Raw genomic sequence first — 19079 nt, forward strand, 5'->3', positions numbered from 1 at the left:
CAAATCCAATGTCACATCATACATTATGAGATGTGCAACATAAAATACATAATGAAACGTGTTTCAGTATCAAATAACATGGTTATGGATATTTAAATCATGAAAAACCAAGACACGGAAGGACCTTTCAGCTGTAAATGTGGGTTAAATCACAATGACATTGATACATGAAACTGTAACTACATTTGCAAATCAAACACGAATGAAACTATCCACCAACAAACAAGTTAATATATATGAATACGAGTAAAACAATGTCCTACCCAAGTAGTATTTACATGATCAAATTACACCGCTGTGGACCTTCAGCGTGATGACGTCGCGTGTGAACGTTACGAGGGCGTTTCAGCATATTTCGGAACGGAGATCCCATAATTTTATAGCCCATTAGTACCCTCATGTACCCAGTTCATACAGCACAGAATGTTCGATACCTTTCAACGTCAACCGTTCAACATCTCTGTGGTTGTGATGTTATTTCTGCGCGCTTCTGTCCACTTAAGCGTTCAAATAAAGTCATACTCGGTTCAATACCCATGCATGTGCCCACAGAAGAAATACTACACAGATACTCCACATCTAAGTAAGAACATAAAAGACAAAATGTACCCAGATAAGATAATAACAATATCAAAATCACCGACCGCGACATGTTATAAACGTAGTATGTTAATGTAAACATGTTTATGTACAAAGTCATCCCACACTAAACAGTTCCCATCTCAGCAGAGAATAGAAGAACTGCTCCAACTATTAGCTGTCGTATGACAGATTGGAATAAACTGAATTAATGACAGCTTGATAATCTCTATATGTACCCAATAAATATCGATACATTTTACATTGCGATGAACAAATACTTCTTAATCTAATTTGTTTTTGAAGTCTTTCATGTTGCCTTGGGTTCGATCCCCATATTTCTAGAAACATTGATGCAAAACAAAACTTTCATGGAATGACAACATCGAGTTAACAATTAAATAGGAACTGAAAAGGAAGCCAAAAGCAGGGCTCCAAGTAACAAGGACATGGCGGCAGGAATCACACCACGCCCTGCCACAGGTGAGTCTGGTGTGGAAGCAATGTTTGTGCCAGCAGTGAATGGTGTTGATGTTGATATTGATGATGTTTCTTCACGAGAAATGCGTGTGGGTGAAGCAGAAGTTAGGCCTCTTGTGTCGTTAGAAACACGGGCTGATGGCGTAGTAGAAGCTGTTTTCGATGTTATATCTTTAGTCATGGTAATAGAAGGTGTGCTCTCTGTAGAATCTAATGTAGATACCGTTATGGTTATGTTCGTACTTGCTGAATTGATAGGAATACCGTTGTCGAATGCAAGAATTGTGATGTTGAAGCTGTGCCCGTCTATTAGAGGCACTACATTTCTAACAACCCCGGATTGCCCATCAACAGAAAATGCTTTACCGTTTCAATGGTGTATGTTGCATTATTCATGTCTAGATCTGTTGCTTTCGCGGTCAGGACATCACTGTTTTGCTCACGGGGAGATATTTCTAAAGTGTGTGGTATATTTTGAAATACTGGTGGATATATATTTTTCGGACCAAACACAGCATTATAAACAGATACGTTAGACTGGTGGTTATTGTTGTCAAACAGATGGAAGTAAAATTTGTAATCATAATAAGAAGTAAGCCAGGAATTCTGAGGAATAAGTATATTCTTACCAACATCTTTAGTAACTTTAAGCAGTGATTCTGATGACAAATCTCGCGTTATGTTATTGATGACCCGAACATATACCCACGACTCCTTTACTTGTTGAACCAAGATCTCAACATACATATAATTCTTCCTACCTCCGAACTCCTCCTTTGTTTGAGAAAATCCAATTGCTGATACAGAATCTACTGGATATGAATAAAACCCATTAGAGCTGTCATAGAGTCTGTCGGGGAGATTATCCTTGTCGACAACGTCATTGACAAGAAAATCATCCAAGCCATCTGCACCTATGCTATCAATTCTAACCTGAAGAATCATGTCATGGTAAGATATTTTCAAATGTGGCCGAATACTTGTAAAATCTGCCCTTAAGTGTTGACGTCATCCACCATCGAGCTGTTTTAGTCTCGCGGCTGACGATGTCACCAAAGTCAACAGTTAGTGATGGTTGAATGGACTCCATGCCCTGGTGATTTTAAACGACACAAGCAATCCCTTTTCATTTTCTATGATTTCTGGTTGCCCAGAGGATATTTTAACCTGTCGTGCAATCCCGTTACCCTTATTAGTTACCATTACTGCAAGGGGGAACGGAACCACGGGTTCAACTTGGGTCGTCATAGGGTCATCGCCTTGCACATACTTTTCATGGAAGTAGGCAAGTGTTAGACTTGGATTTGGCGTCACAGTTATTGTGTCTGGTAGAAGGGGGACGTTGAATTCCTTATCAGCTACAAAATATGACAGAGTTCCTCGAACATCATAGTTGACATCCTCATTCACAGCTGCACCTGTGTAAGCTACAATGAACCAGTCAGCTGAACCCTTGACCCCGGTGGCTAATGTTCCAGTTCCAGACACGTCACTGATCCCCTCTAACTTTGGCTGACCTGTTTAGAAAAGACAAGCACAATCGCCCAATGACAATGTGAAACAAAACAACATCAATGAATATTTGCAAACTACCGTTATTACCAACTTGATTTATTTGACAATGAGCTGGAAGAGTATTACTTCCCTTATTCGCCTTTAAGAAGCTTTTAATGTTATTACCTAAACGATGTTGAACTCTAAACATAAGATTTACAAAACTGACTTCATGTAACCTTACCAATAGAGAAAAGGTTATTTTCAAGGGATCCGTTTCCCCCTGTTCTGGTTATGAAAATGTCCACGTCAATTTTTTCCAGAGATCCTTCTTCGCCATTTTCTATTTCTAATCGAGCCTGGAAAGCATCCCTGGTCAAGACAAGGTTCTGTGTAATCCGTATTCGCACTTTGGCTACAAATTCCTCCTTCTGGTATTGCCTTAAGAACGACCAATGCAACAGATATCCAATGAGAAACATGTTTAACAATAGTCCCCCGGAACGAACAAATCATCTGATTGTTACTGTTACATCTGACTATCAAGTCCAACTTGATGAGAGAATTTCTAATGTGTCTGTCTGTATACAAGAGTAGTTATTGAGATGTCAAAACTATGCAATGGAATTGGGATTCGGAACTTTGTATTTCTATGTCAGGTACACACCAATATGAATATTAGTTAAGTTCAAACTTGTTGCCATGGAAACGGAAAAAATATAAAATCAATTATCCTTAAATAGCAAAAGGCACCAGTTTACAACTTGGTCCTTGTATGTGAAACGTCTCATGTAAGTTTCTATTTCAGCTAAGTCAAAATTGTTTCCATGAACACTGTGGAAAACATTTTTTTTAAAGTTCTCAAAGAGCAAAAGGAACAACTTCAGCCCCTGATTAATACATGTAGCAAGTGTGGAGGGAAAATCTTTCACGGTTTTTAAGTTATGCTCCGGAAACGAACTATGGTGTCGGATGCTGATGGAACTTCCTGTGCTTAAATAATGACAAACTAACTGAACTGTGTCAATCCATTTACAACATGTCCTCGAACAACTGAATACTCATACGTAGTGAGTCTGAAATACAGTAAACTAAGGTTATAACGAACTCAAATGGACCACAAATTTTAGTTCGTTATAATCGTTGTTTGCTATTTAAAAAAAACATATACACGTATACAGCATATATACAGCAAATGGCAGAGACCAAATTAAAGTTCGTTACATCCGTCAGTTCGTGATAAGTGTTCGTTGTAAACTGTATATGTAAACGGGATTCGAAACTACAAGTAATATACTCACAGATAACGCAACAATGTGTTATATGAAGTTGAGTAGAGACATACTGAGAAAGTTGTGTGCTCTGCTAATGATTAACTTAATGATAAACTAGAGGGTACAGACTATATTAGTCAGACATTGTCTCAATCTGTTGGTGTAGTGGCTCTACTGGAGCCCAGGCAATTAGAATATATATTAATTAAACATGTTTCATTCCACTTGATAACTTATAATGTTGTTTCTCCTGATGCATTTTGTTTACTCACCCCTTGGACACTGTTCTTGTATTCGGTCATTGTGTAACCAAAATATTGGAAAACACTTGAACATCCTCTCTTAAACAATACAAGAAAAGTACACACGATGTATCATGGAGTTATTGACATGTACGATATGTTCAGTAATGATCAAGCTGTATCAGGTTGGCAAACCATTAAAGATGTACCCATTTGGGAAATCGAGACCTTCAGCAATAAAAGGAAACACAATAAAACGAAACTACATCCTGTTGTTAATTTAAAACAGAAACCCGACTCATTAAAACACATATATGTGACTCCAATACGCCGCCTCAATTGGGAGAAGGTCCGACGACACCTCCAGAGTTTCTGATCAGCAAATCGGGCATCGGTGCATCATACCTTTCATTCAGACCAACACAACAGAGTTCTGTGTCTCGGAAACGATTTTTTCCGAATGTAAACAATACAGGTCGCGCCATTATCTTGAGGATATATAATATACCAGCTCGTTTCTGAGCGCCATAGCATCTACAGCCACAAAAGGGAGTATCATCAGAGGACTATTTGTTTTGTGTTGGATGTGTTGTTAAAATAGAACTTTTCGAATCTTTTCGAATCAACATCGTCAGGAAAGAAAGCGGAATTGTTTTAGAATGGTGACATCTGCTTGACGCAAGAAGCAACGCAATCTGCATTTAGATTGTGCGGTCAAAGATATAGTTCAGAGATCACCTGTCACTACTTTCGATCCGCGAAGACAATGTGTTGTTCCATCGTTGTAGAAATGTATTTAAAATAGCTTGATCGTCTTCAACCACCAAAAGTAATATGATGTCAACCTCACTGGAATCCAGGAGGTACTGAGACGGGCTGTTTTCTGACACTCCTTTAAAGAAGGCCTGTTTCCACTCGCCTTTAATGTCAACACTGGAATATATGTTCACATTTATGCTGATATGAAATTCCAATACCAGTGCCAATATAACAATCCACCGTAAATCAATTTAGACATCAAGAGAGATCTTGCCATTACTTGCATCTGAACTGAAACATCAACAAAGTTCTTGAGATAGTTCCTGGACCTCTCCACTTCAAGGACAAGCTCGGAGTTGACCTCCCGCCGCCTTCGTCCACTAGCTACCTCCACAATTTCGGGAGAGTGCATCCAGGCAGCTTGAACGAAACCACAAACAATACAGTCTTACGTTGGGGAATAGAGCGAGCAGCAAACAATTTTCCAGCTGTATCATGGCGAACTAGCCAAACCAGTAGCTCGAGCAACGATCAATGAAATCAAGTCACAGAGCCCGATTGCAATTCCATTTAAGTCTTGTCTTACAACAATCTGTACTAGTACCGAGAGACAACGATTGTTATGATTGACCTCCTTTACACAGATATTGCTCTACTTGTACTTGTACCAAGAAAGCTTGATCTTTTTCGTAAATCTATATTTTGAAATTCACCTATATGTACTGAAATAAATGATTGAAACGCTTATGTATACTTTTTGTGCATGCAATACTGAGCGACTGAATTAAGGTCACTCTTATGAAATGCTGTTCAGGAAAGGAATATAACCAAGATGGTGTGTTTAGAATCATCGTTGGTGAGTTTTAGAATGTTATGAAGGAATGGGATTGTGTATCTGGGTTGTCACGTTTAGGACATATAGCTGTCTATGTCAGATATATGTTTTAGTTCAAGCGATAATTAAGCAACGTTTAACGACAGCCGGCCTTCTCGTCTCTGTCACTTGTCTTTCGTCACTGTCAGCAATATCAGATCTATACTACGATCGCGGCCTGTAATCATGCGTGTCTGGACCAGACAAACCAGTAATTGATATCATGAGCAACGCCCCGTGCCGCTTGGTTACATCGATATGGACCAACCAATCCACAGTCGTCTCTTACGACAAGCATATATTCCTGGGGGCCTATTCTAACCAGGAAACATCGTGTATGGATACTTCCTTGGAATATGTAAGATATATAGAAAGGGACAGACAGGGCACGAAAGCCCAAATTCACAATCTAGGGCAAAACTTGCAAATGTTGTGACAACAGAGACTGCAGATGATGACTTGTTGATTTTAGAGATGTCATGAAGATCCAGTAAGCACCCGACTCCTGGTATCAGCTCAAAAGGGAGTCGAAGAAGTGGTTTAATGCAGTCGAAGATCAACGCTTTTAAACAATCACAGGGTACAGTGGTGCACACATACCCACGAAGACGGAAACCACCTCTTTCTAAAAAGCATAAACATATAACATAGCGTTTATTCAAAGTTTTGTTCTAGCATGAATATGCCAGTGAATGAAAGCGTGATCGCAGATAGAAAGAAATATGAAAACTGAAGCGACTTCATAGTATTACCAAGAACACAGGAAAAAGAAAACTGTTTATTTCTTTACACAATTACAAGACCCGGGTGCCAAATTCATGTCAGAAAGCCATTCGATTTCTGGTTACGTTTTATGCTTTGTCAGCGCAATGCCCTTGCTTAGGGGTTACAACAAGCTGGTAAACATTAAAGCATATATTACTTCGGACTATGCTCCCACATCAAATTGACACCACACTCAAACTCATTCATTCATAACATTACCTCCAGATCTAGACAATAGTCCTCCTACACTGCGAATCCTTCCACTAAAACAGTCACATGTTATTCCCACGAATGCACTATTTGTTTTTACTGATCCACAAAAATAGTCATAAAGCAGGGTAAAACCACACACTGTTGATGAAGAACGTTTGATTATCTTCCTAGGCAGCACATCGATAGGGACAATTATGCTCGTGTTCGCATCCAAATTTCTGAGCGGGTCGACAACCAGGAATATGTACAGAACGTAGTTTCTCAAAAGATTTGAGATGCCAAAAGGGGTGAAAAAGATGTCAACGAACAGAGTATCTAAATGACCAATAAATAAATGTTAAACGATTCCGAATTTTCAAACTTTTGGGGGGCAGGGGGAAACAGTGGGGAAGCGGGGTCCCGTGTCCGAGTTCCCTCATGTGTAAAATGTGGGAGGTCAATTATGTATTCCCTCACTTCCCTCTCAATCTGTTATTGTTCCAAAAAAGGAGATAGTTTTAAAAGATTTATCTCTGACCAAAGTATTTCACTGCAAGGACTTATTGCAAAATTATTATTTTAAGTATTTCTTGACAGTCATATTGTTTCAAATATCAGTGATCATGTTCAGAGCGTCCTAAAATAAACGGGACACGGGTGACCCAGCTGTCAAAAGCGCCGGAATTTGCAGTGCAGAGTTGCGTCCCTTAGGCGTGCGAAGATGATACGATAGTTGGTTCGAATCCAATATTGGCCTGGTTATGATTCTTTGTTTTTAAGCTCCTGTCCGGCTCAAGGGATTTACAAACGTGGTTAATGTCTAAGATCTATGTCACTTCGAGCTGTACGTTAAACAACCACCAAAAATAAACAAACAAACATTGAGCTGTCCTCCCAAACTAAGCTGACAAGTATTCATACAAGTGACATTCTGTTAAGAGCAACCCACTCATTCACTCTATCTCGTGTGTTGTAAACATATATAACAAGTTATACCATAATGCATGTGCATGGTCTTCATATAATAACATTTTATAGATGATATAATATATTTTAATCCTATCAGTATTTACCTGCACAAAGCGTAAAGTTGGATGGTTTGGTAGTGAAAACCTCACATTGTCTGCACGGATAAAGCCATGGTTGGTCAGAGTGAAGACCATTCTCGTTAACCGTCCTACTTCGACGGTGTCAACAGGCATAGGAACCTGTAACAGACAAGTTTACAAATAGCTCATGGTTGGTTGGTTGGTTGGTTGGTTGGTTGGTTTGTTGTTTAACGCCGCACTCAGCAATATTCCAGCTATATGACGACCGTCTGTAAATAATCGAGTCTGGACCAGACAATCCAGTGATTAAGATCATGAGCATCAATCCACGCAATTGGGATTGATGACATGCATCAACCAAGTCAGCGAGCCTGACCACCCGATCCCGTTAGTCGCCTTTTACGACAAGTAATAGTCACCTTTTACGGCAAGCATGGGTTGCTAAAGACCTATTCTACCCCGGAATCTTCACGGGTCAAATAGCTCATGGACTTTGCATTTACGTTATGAGACTCTAAAGTACATACTGCACGTGATGCTATTTGATCATGAAGCAATATGTTGGTTCACGTGTATTAAAATACATATACGGTCTGCACGTTCTGCTATTTGATCATGAAACAATATGTTAGTTCACGTGTATTAAAATACATATACGATCTGCACGTTCTGTTATTTGATCATGAAGCAATATTTTGGTTCAAACGCATTAAAATACATATGATGACAGACTTTGATGTGTGGTAAATAATAGCAACAGTCACTTTTAGAAGTATCAATATACTAATGTGAGTTACATACATACACCAATTGTCATCACATATGGGTAAGAAAAGTTGAGACTTTAAAAGTATTAACATAGGGTGACATCATAAAACACAGGAATACGGCATTTATTACAAAGAAGTAATCTCGTTTTACCATGGTTACATTTTACCTCACTTTTTATGATAATATGTAGTGTGTGAATTAAAAAAAACCTAATTAAGTCATCAGTAGTTTGTATCTGTCGATCCACGACAAGAGGAAATGAATAGTGTAAACACAATAAGATTATAGTTGAAATCTTCGCAAATATTAAATTGCGGAATCTTTTAATACATGTGGTTTCACTTTTCAGAGTGTTTCTTTAACAAATCAAAATCAAAGTTTTAGTAATATGTTCAGTGAGATACAAACTTGAATGATTCTTCACTATACTACATAATGAATGATACCTGTTTCATTTGTGATGAAACTCTTGCTAAACATTCTCCGTGGCTGTGTCAGTATCATCACGGCCTCAGCTAACAGTGGTTTATCGGCTGCAAAGTTGCTGTACTCATCCTCCACAAGCACCTGAATGTCATGGCGGTCATCAGAAGTTATATAGAATGTGAATGTCAGCGTAGACGAAGTGTCGTTAGAGGTGATCAACAAGCTACCATCCGTTACACCTAGCTGTCTGTCCAAGGGCACAGTGTAGACCAAAACCACTGTCGCTATTTCTCTTGGTTCTAGATCCATCCTCTCAGAGGAAGAAGAACGTGGCTTAGATATGGCTGCCACTTTCAAAAGTAATCCACTGGGAATTTGAACATTAACATCTCTATCTGTTGCTTCACCGGTGTTTGAAACATTAATGTTGAAAATTGTTTGTTTTCCTCTTGCAGCAGCTGTCTTGATATTGGATGGATATAACTTGAGAAGGGGTCGTCGTATTTTCAGATTTAGTTGCACTCTTAATACTGTCCTCGTGCCCCGCACATTGCGTACCACTACATACAACTCTGTTTGTAAGGGCAGCTTCTGTTCAATGATGAGATCCAATGGCACACTTCCCATTGAAGGTAACATTGTGATTTTACTTGTGCTTTGTTCACCAAAGTGGAGCCGTGCAGAGACAACACTGTAGGAATAACTCTGAATCTGAAATGTTAATACATTTTATGTTTAGTCCACACACTTCTATTCCAAATGCCAATATTGATAAGTCAAGATGCTGTGATTAGGGATTCTTGTATTCTGTGATAACCTTCTTTCATGTATGTCTCTGACCCGTGAAGATCCGGGTAGAATATAGGTCTTCAGCATCCCATGCTTGAAGTAAAAGGCGACTAAGGGGATTGGGTGGTAAGGTTCACTGGCTTGGTTGATGCATTACAACGTATCCCAATTGCGTGGATCGATCCTCATGATGTCAGTCACCGGATTGTCTGGTCCAGACTCGATTATTTCAGGCCGCCGTCAAATAGCTGGTATTTTGCTGTGTGTGGCGTTAAACAACAAAAAGAAACCCATGCGTGCAGTAAAAGGTGACTAACGGGATCGGGTGATCAGACTCACTGGCTTGGTTGATGCATGTCAACTTATCCCAATTGCGTAGGTCGATGCCAAATGATGTCAATCACTAGATTGTCTGGTCCAGATCGATAATTTACAGACCGCAGTCCAATATTTTTGAGTTCGGCATTAAACAAACCCCAAAACAAGTATCTCTGCTTGCGTGTGAGGTATATTTTCAATGTAACACTTTCCAGAAATGTACCCTTGCATGGTAACAAGTCAGAGGTATGCTACTTTGAGGACACATTCAATTCAACTGAACCTAATAACATGTAAATGTCAACATATCGTCGCAGAAATATTCTCCAATGAGTCCAAGCCATTATTTGTAAGATTTGCAACCGCAGGAAATGTGACTGTTGGCGTGTCAAGGTAAGCTGTAAGTGACACAACCTTAGGGTCACAGATCATGCTCTAGACTCGCCACTTCTTTTGCTCCAGAAACTCAGTATCAGCCGGATGACTTGTGCTCTTAAAATATCACAGACTTCATATGATGACTATGAACGCCATTGTTACAAATGAACGCCACATGCACATTATCTCGAAACAATTAGACATAGACATCTTTAGAAATACACGTGAATGATTATAAGCAAATGTTAAAACATAAGCAATTCAATAAGAATACAAACTCAGATATACCGACTACCGATTATATCTTCAGATCAACTACTTACATGATCTGTTCAATCAGAATACAATATATTTATTGCTGATAATCCGATAAGTTATAAATGGTGTAACATCTTTACATACCACACTGAATTCGCCACTGTGGTCTGGCTGGGGATAATAGATGACGTCAAACAGGAAAGGTGATGTGTCCTCAGCAATTGCCACTAAGTCACGTGTAACCTCTTTATTTTTAATCCTACATATGAACCCTGCATAATTATTCAAATGCCGTGATACTGCTTGAGAAAATATAGATATTGGTTGAAAACACACGTCCAATTATATGTGTACAAAGTTGGTATAGTTTTGAGAATAAAATGACATTTGATCTTATTTGAAACACGTTCTAGTTTACTTACTAATACACGTGTCATTGCAGGAATACTTTGAATAATTGAATGTCAAATTGAATTATTGTTGCTCTTTTAAAATATATGAAGCACTTAGCCCTTGCCACGATATAAATACTCACTGGATTTTAACTACTCCAGGTGCTTCCAAGATGTCCAGATATAAGGATCTGTGTCGGGTATGCCAAAGTCCCCCAGGGTGTCAGACTGTCAACAACAGCACTGTAGGACAGCGGAATTGACTACAACCACTGGACATCGTCGTGCCCAACAATATTCTGTGCTCGAACTTTGATGACATACGGAGTAGATCTACCATTGGCAGAGATCCAAGTAATGTTTCTAGTGTCCTGATCGATCGTCATTCCCAGCGGAGATGAAATCAATTTCCAGCGAATTGCATGGCTAACCTGGCAACATATACGTTTACGTTGCATGTCATGATCTTGTAAATGCTATATTGTTGCATGAAATCAATTCGTTGTCACTCTTTTAATAATAATAAACACTAATGATAATATGTTTCATAAGAAGACAAAGATGTCAAAATACATGTATTTTCGTTCAGATGTCGTCTTGGTGTACTAAAAGGTGTCTACGGTAATCATACCTGCACAAGAGACATCATTTGCTTGTAGGTCTGGCCCTAAGTCAACTGTGAGTCATTTATGGCACTGACAACTGGCGGTAGTGCCTCTACCGAACATGAATCTCCTGTCCAAAGGAGAGTACATGTGCATTTTCCAAACAGGCATTGACCATGAGGTGGACTGTCTGTGCTGCCACAAGCCATTGTTGGACATTGTACAACAAATGTATAAGAAACCTAAGATTGAAGGAAAATGATGTCAGATCGGAGTTTAAAAAAAATTAAAAAATTTAACACACGTTTGAAGTAAAGCTAAGGAAGACACATAAAAACATTAATTCAGAGCAGACTTAAAAGCATATTGATTTAGGCATAATCTGATGATCTAAACCCAGCAACATGCACTTATACAAATACAATAAAACCTTTTTGCCATTATGTATATAAACTAAATGAAATGTGTTGCCTAACATGTCAGAATGCTTTACTAAAACCTTTAAGCTCCTCAAATGCATTACCTTATTGCTTGTGAAGTGCACCCCGTCTGAACTTATCTCAACATGTACTGTTCTTTGGCTTAGTTTAGGTGAAGTACACGTGAAATGTTGTCTACTAATTCTCGTTGCAGCTACGGTTACTGCTCCAAACTTGCATTTGTAATTGCTGGTGTTTGAGAACTTAAAGTTATGTCCCCTTATATGAACAGGCGTTCCTCCCACGTCTGGTCCTGCATCAGGGGACATGCTCAGTACAGTTGGTAGAGGCAGGCAATCTGGTCCGTAGAATGTTTCACTGCATTGGGCACAAAGGGTGCCAGTTCAATTGGGACTCTCACAAATAGAGGTTCCTTCAACAAACGAAAACAGTGAGGTGAGGTCAAATGGGGTTTAACGTCGTGTCCACGATTACTGCACTTATATAGCGACGTGCATGCACGTGTGTGTGTTTGTCTGTGTGGCTACTTGTACTAGTCCGGACTGATGCCGATTTATAGTGCTAGCTCACTGAGATACCATACCGCAGTTTTAACATGTATACCCCACTCAGACACAGTATGCTGACTCCGATCCGACCAGTACTTGTTTTAGCCCCTTACTGCCGAGCGCCAGACAGGGTAACAACAAGTACCATTTTTAAACGTCTTTTGGTATGACGCGGCCGGGGATCGAACCCCGGAACTTCCGCTCTACCACTAGACCACGGAGGCGGTCCAAACGAAAACAGTACTGTAGTTCCCAGCGATTTTGCTGTGAACAGTTTTGTCCAACTCATTTGGGAGTGCCGAGTATCCAAATTAAGCATTACATTCCTCTGATGTCTCGAACCCCAGATAACTCAAACTTTTCTCCAAGTCCCATACAACGACTATATGTAGTAAATTGAAAACAAAGACTTCTTCAACGTACCTGTTTGTGTATCACATGAGCCATGTAGACACTTAGGACATGGTGCACAGTTTCGACCCCATGTCTTTGGTGCACACGACTCACATGGTTTTCCTCTATACTGGGAAAGACAGGTGCATTCGTCCGGCTCTCCACAGAACCCTCTCCCAGAACAGTTATTGGTCAGGTAGCAGGTAGCAACAGCACACGCGTTCCCAGTCCATCCATCAGCACACTCGCAGAGGTTGGGTCCGACACACCTTCCACCATTACATTCACTGAGGTCTGAACAGTCAAACTCAGTACAGTCCGCCCCCTTCCATCCACTGAGACAGCTACATCCATTTGGTCGAACACATTCTCCTTTGCCACTGCCATTGCTCACTTGTGAACAGTCAAATGCCTGGTTTACTGATATTGGTAGATGTATCACATTCAAGAGCCTTGGATCAGCAGATCGTTCCACAATTTTATCTTGGACCAAAACTTCGTCAGTCGTCCCCCACCAGTTATGTGTAGCATTTATATAGCCACTGCCCAGTTTAGTAACTTTCAACTCATAGTCAGAACTTGGATTATCGAAAATGTTCTCAGATAATGTCTAATTTTCTAGATTAAGAATGAGTGTCCCTTCAGTAAAAGTTGATTGTGATATCTGGTTAAACAAAAAGGACCCACTTGAGATTTTAAACGCTGATAAAGAAAATGCGCACAGACCACAGATACATGACTGATTAGATTGGATCTGACTGATAATGCTAAAATTTGACTGCTCCATAATCCCTCCTTCAAGTCTATTTCAAATAAACATTTTGAACATGACATGGCATTGTTTGCCCTGTTGTCAGTAACCAATACCTCACTAAAACCGGTGGTGACAATTGCAACAGTGGAATGACTTCTGAACGTATTTGAACTCATAATAACTTTTTTCTGTCATCCCAGTGAGCGTCCTCAACTGCTGAAATTTGAGCTGATCCATAATTGTTGTCGAAGATGCAATCGCCCACTGTTATGTTTGAATAGCCGTTATAGTGTCTTGATGATATCAAGCGAATTACAGACTTGTTATTATGATCATGAAGAAAGCTGTTACTTAGCCTAATATTATGATTTCCACTGAAAGAGTCCATGTTCACGTAAACACTATATTCCCCATTGTTGGATATGTCCATTTCCTCCAAGAAAATACTTCCTGTTTTGCCATTATGGTAAATTCGGCTCAAGGCATTGTTGTGCACAAATCCATTACGTAACAGTAATTTATTTGAGTGGATCATGATACCGTAGCTTTTACTTTTAATAATAGCAGTTCGCCCCAGGTTCACCATTGTTACACCAGACCCAATCGTCATCCGAGATCTCCCCGTGTGAGCGATACTGCAGTCAGACAGTGTCATGTTGTCTGTATAGGTCACCAAGACATAAAGTGATCCAGTTATATTGACATTTCGTAAAATGATCCCTGAAATGAAAAATCCTATTTAGCACACATTGACAGAAATAATTTATCTGAATAGTTAAAAGCATGAATGAATTTATGGTATGGTACATTATTATATGTCCTCTCAAAATAAGATTTCTATATAAAAGACGTTCAATATTTACATTTGTCGATTCATAACAATATTACCTGATGTGTGAGCGAAAACGATTCCATGCCACGGCTCATCAGTATGATTCCTGAGGACAATTCTCTCTGAGCTGGATGATAGGGTCTCTACAGATCCTGGTGAATGAACGAGATGCACACATTGTTAATGTAGACTATGCACACATTGTTAATTTAGACTCACACAAGCATCTTAAACTATCTGACATAGTTTGACAACAAAAGGTACCTATTTCACATAGAATGACTTTTCGCAGACGTTTGTTCAAAGCTGTTCTGATACATGTTTCATGCTTCTAATAGTTTATATCAATTGAATCATAATAAAATGAATTATATGGGGAATAAAACAGGAGGAAAGGTTCAGGTAATGTATGAAGCCGTGATCAAATAGCAGCAGAGAAAGGTCACTCACCACTGGCATAAATGCCTGTTTCTTCCACGAACAGAAGCTTAACTCCCGCATGAATAGCAAGTTTTCCTCCGGTTCTGTGATAATGATGAAGGATATCAAATAACCATCTTGTTTGATACGCTGAACATTCATATATGCATCAAGTAGGCGTGTCTATTCAGGATTGATAATAAAGCACACGTGACCAAAAGGATTTTGCAAAGACTTTGAGTCAAATCCGGCTAAAAAAATAACTGCATTCAGGAATTAGTTGAAGCAAAACCTACAATTATCGTTAATAAAGTAATTAAAAAATATATATAGGAGGCTCATGACATTCTCTGAAACATCATCTATTGATCTTGAGATTAAAAGAATAACAGGTCTTTTTTATTACTGTTAATGCACATCTTGCAAGTCGTGCAGTCACTCAAAAATGAGATGATACCCAGACGTACCTGATCATTATTGACCTCTCGATGATGTATGGTTCGGACTGTCCGTCCAGAATTATGTCCACAACCCCACCAACTACTCCCATCTCTAAGAAATCAGTCGGCCGCACTCTGGCCTCAGACATGGTTGTATTAGATAATAAATAAGGTATGTACGACACAAATCCTAACTCCATATTGACATCAAATCATCATATTCTGTCCTTGATTTGTGAGAGTTCAGTGAATCCCCAAAAGTTCCATCTGGCATCATGCTCGCGATCTTTCTTGAATGGGGCCACCTTAAGCTCACACAATGCATTTGGATTGAAGAAGGAATTGTTGTTAATCTCTGTTTCGTATATTTCAATAAGAAGGAAATTGGTAACTTGGTTGTGAACCATTGAATTGTTATGGATTTTAATGTTTGAAAATGTACTGTCATCTTTTGGGATATGAATTATACTTGAAGCACTAATATGCAATTCCGATCCTTTGTGTAAACACGCTCTCGTTTACAAGTTATCTTCTGTATTACAGCATTAAACATTACACGCTGACCTGGCAGTTACTTCTTATTGTCAACATGGAAGAAGAACCCCTTTTGGATTTTCAAATACATTTCTGTATATTCTGCTGTGTGATGCCTTTAATTTCAAAGAACCCGCACGTGAACTATTTCTAAACACGTTGCAATGGTAGCTCCATCAACATACGGATACAATGCGTAGCTCCCAAAGGAATCTTCAAAAATATTTTCAGAGACGTTGATATGTATGTTTGCATTGTTATATCGCTGGAAGCTCCAAAATGTGTGATGTTGTTGCCTTTGATATTTACAGAAGCGAACGTACCATGCTTTAACTGTTCAAGAGAGATAAACATTGCATAAGCATCTCTTTCGGTTACATCACCTTCAAATGTGTTGCTAGTGATTAATATTGTAACGGGTTGGGGGTGGGGAAAACGTGGTTGTCAGGATGTTTTCAGTCCCATCCCAACCGTCAGTTTCCAAAGAGATATTGTTAAAACGGATGTAAAAGAAAACTATAACAAATAATAAAAGTCAATTGAAATCTTTACTTGTTGTTGTTATTAATAATGATAGTTACAATTTCAATTTGTACATAAACTAACTGCAAGGCGTACTCTAGTTTTAACGCTTGTCAGTTTTGACAGTTAGATCCTAGATAATTAATTTCTACAAATTCTATTTAATCGACTCGAAAAAGAATAATTACTATGCGCAAAGGCAGAGCCAATAATGCTGCACGGTAATTGTTATTAAAAAAACTGTAAACTAGTCTATGGAATCATTATAAAATTTATAAAAACTCGCTGGCCAAAAACTACAACTTACGTTGAGTCTGTTATTTCTGCAACTGATTTGGAACGAGATTATATTCGTTGTGACGTCACTTCCGGAAATACATGTAGCAGAAGACGCCAAAAGTTGGAGGGAGAAGAATGCGATTAAACACCAAATATACGACGTGACATTAACTAGGATGGATGTAATCTACTCAATAACATGTCCAGGAAGGTGTTTACGTAAGTATTTTGGAATAAATATATTTACTTTAGTGTATTTAGAGCATGAAACAATTTCGTAATGAACTACCCAACTTTTGATGACGTAAGCACCAGTAGATCGCGGGACTATTTGAGCCGATCACTGGAGCTAACTATAACTGTTAAATATTACTATGAAACATTTAATTGATCTTATACGTACAATATACATAGTTTTTACACACAAGACGTGTATGTAATAATAAATAATCATATATTTAATAACTATTAAAACTTCAAACGATCGCGGGAACGTGGACGAAAACCGAAGGTCTTGATCGTTTTCGACCGAGCCTGACTATTACAAATATGTTAAAAGTGTGCCTGTACGTATTATACTTTACATATACACCTGCGTATGTATTTTTTGTGAATTCAGAGTCCATAATTCTCACAAGACTATTGACTCTGTTGGCCCAGGCATCCACATGAAGGCCATGCTTATTGCGTTCAAAAATACATAAGGAGATATTGAGGCTTCCGTTTAAAGCGCCATAAATGTTAATTCCTTCATTTGAATTGAATCTGAATTTTGAGTAAAGTTATCCCAGCATTACTTCTCGATAGTCCTATTCTGTTGTTGTCAACATGAGATGATTATATGTTCACATAGCCAGAGTGTGACAGTTTTAAGCCCAAACGGGAATTCCCCGTAATGTTACTCTCGATGACGGTCAACCTAAAACCATCATCTCCGGATGCTATTCCTGAATCTCCACTGGATCTAACGTTACATCGAACCAACTCCACGTCACACGGGCTTGATAGAAACAACGCGTGTTTGTTATTTTGTTGAAAATAACATCCCTCAAAGAAAAGTCCACTTCGTGATACCCAATCTCTAGATACGATTAAACCACTATTCAAACTTTGTGATATTTGAAGCCGGTGAAATGATTTTGTTCCAGAACCTCCATTTGTTATAATTATGCCATTTGAGTTTAAGTAAACTTTTGTGTTGTTGAGAACTGGCGAATGTTATTCTATCGAGCCAGGATTCGGATGAAACATCAATATCTTGGTTGCCATGGTTATCTATGTACGTTTCCCACACAAGTCCATCCAAGCTGTAGAAAAACGACAACGATTTTATCTCTCTGTGGAGGGCGCCCTGTACAGAGAGTCCAGTTATCTTCCTGTAGTCCAGGAAGTCAATTTTCAAGTAATCTTTTGTGGACCGAGGAACCCATCCATCTGACAAGTCAACACGCAAAATTAAAGTTTTTACATGCTTAGTGTCAAACACAGGTACATGCAGGATATATTTTCGAAATCGTTCTAATAGCAAAATGATAACATAGACACACGAAGGATACACATTGAGGATATAGCGTATCAAAATCGTAATAACTTTATTATGTCATTATGTGAAATGCATGTTTACATATTTAAATATAGGAATATTAATAAAAAGATATGCATAACTGAAAAATCATCTAGTCTTGAAGGTATGATTAAGATAGTACTCTAACATAATACAAGTAATTGTGAATATTGACAAAATACTTATCCTTACATTGACCACGAAGTCTTGCTGTAGACGGCGGGCGGTTTACATACGGAGTAGATGAGGCTGTTATTCGGCTATCCTGTACGACGCCACTTTCAAGTCCAAGAGCTTCATTACACTGCCCATACACTGGAACAGACCACAAGTACAAATAGTTACATTATTACAATAGTTACATCTGAGTTACGTGGCTTCGTATACCCAGGATCCGTCGTTCTGTGGTTCGATTCCTTGGTACGCCCTGATTTTGACCACTGAATTAATATTTGAGGGTGCACAAAATATATTATAGAAGATATGATAATTTACCTTTGCGGATAGTTTTTTTTTTGTATGCATGCAATATCAAATTCATTATTCAGAAATCATGAGAGTACTGAAGGAAGAATTAACAGTCTACCTATCAGATTATTTGCAATCATTACAAATGCTGAGGTGACAGGAGCTCATTAAGGTACGTTAAGGCAATGTGGGATGTCAGGGATGATGAACACCTCCCCCTGTCTAAGCAACCTCACTGAG

General features: G+C 38.8%; 1 pseudogene; it reads right to left on the reverse strand.

Moving 5' to 3' along the window:
• Positions 1-843: 843 nt before the first annotated feature.
• LOC139443594 (uncharacterized) lies at positions 844-18109 on the reverse strand (annotated as a pseudogene).
• Positions 18110-19079: the final 970 nt, after the last annotated feature.

Source organism: Haliotis cracherodii, unplaced genomic scaffold (assembly GCF_022045235.1).
Source record: "Haliotis cracherodii isolate W230 unplaced genomic scaffold, xgHalCrac1.p SCAF_5, whole genome shotgun sequence".
Lineage (NCBI taxonomy): Eukaryota > Metazoa > Mollusca > Gastropoda > Lepetellida > Haliotidae > Haliotis > Haliotis cracherodii.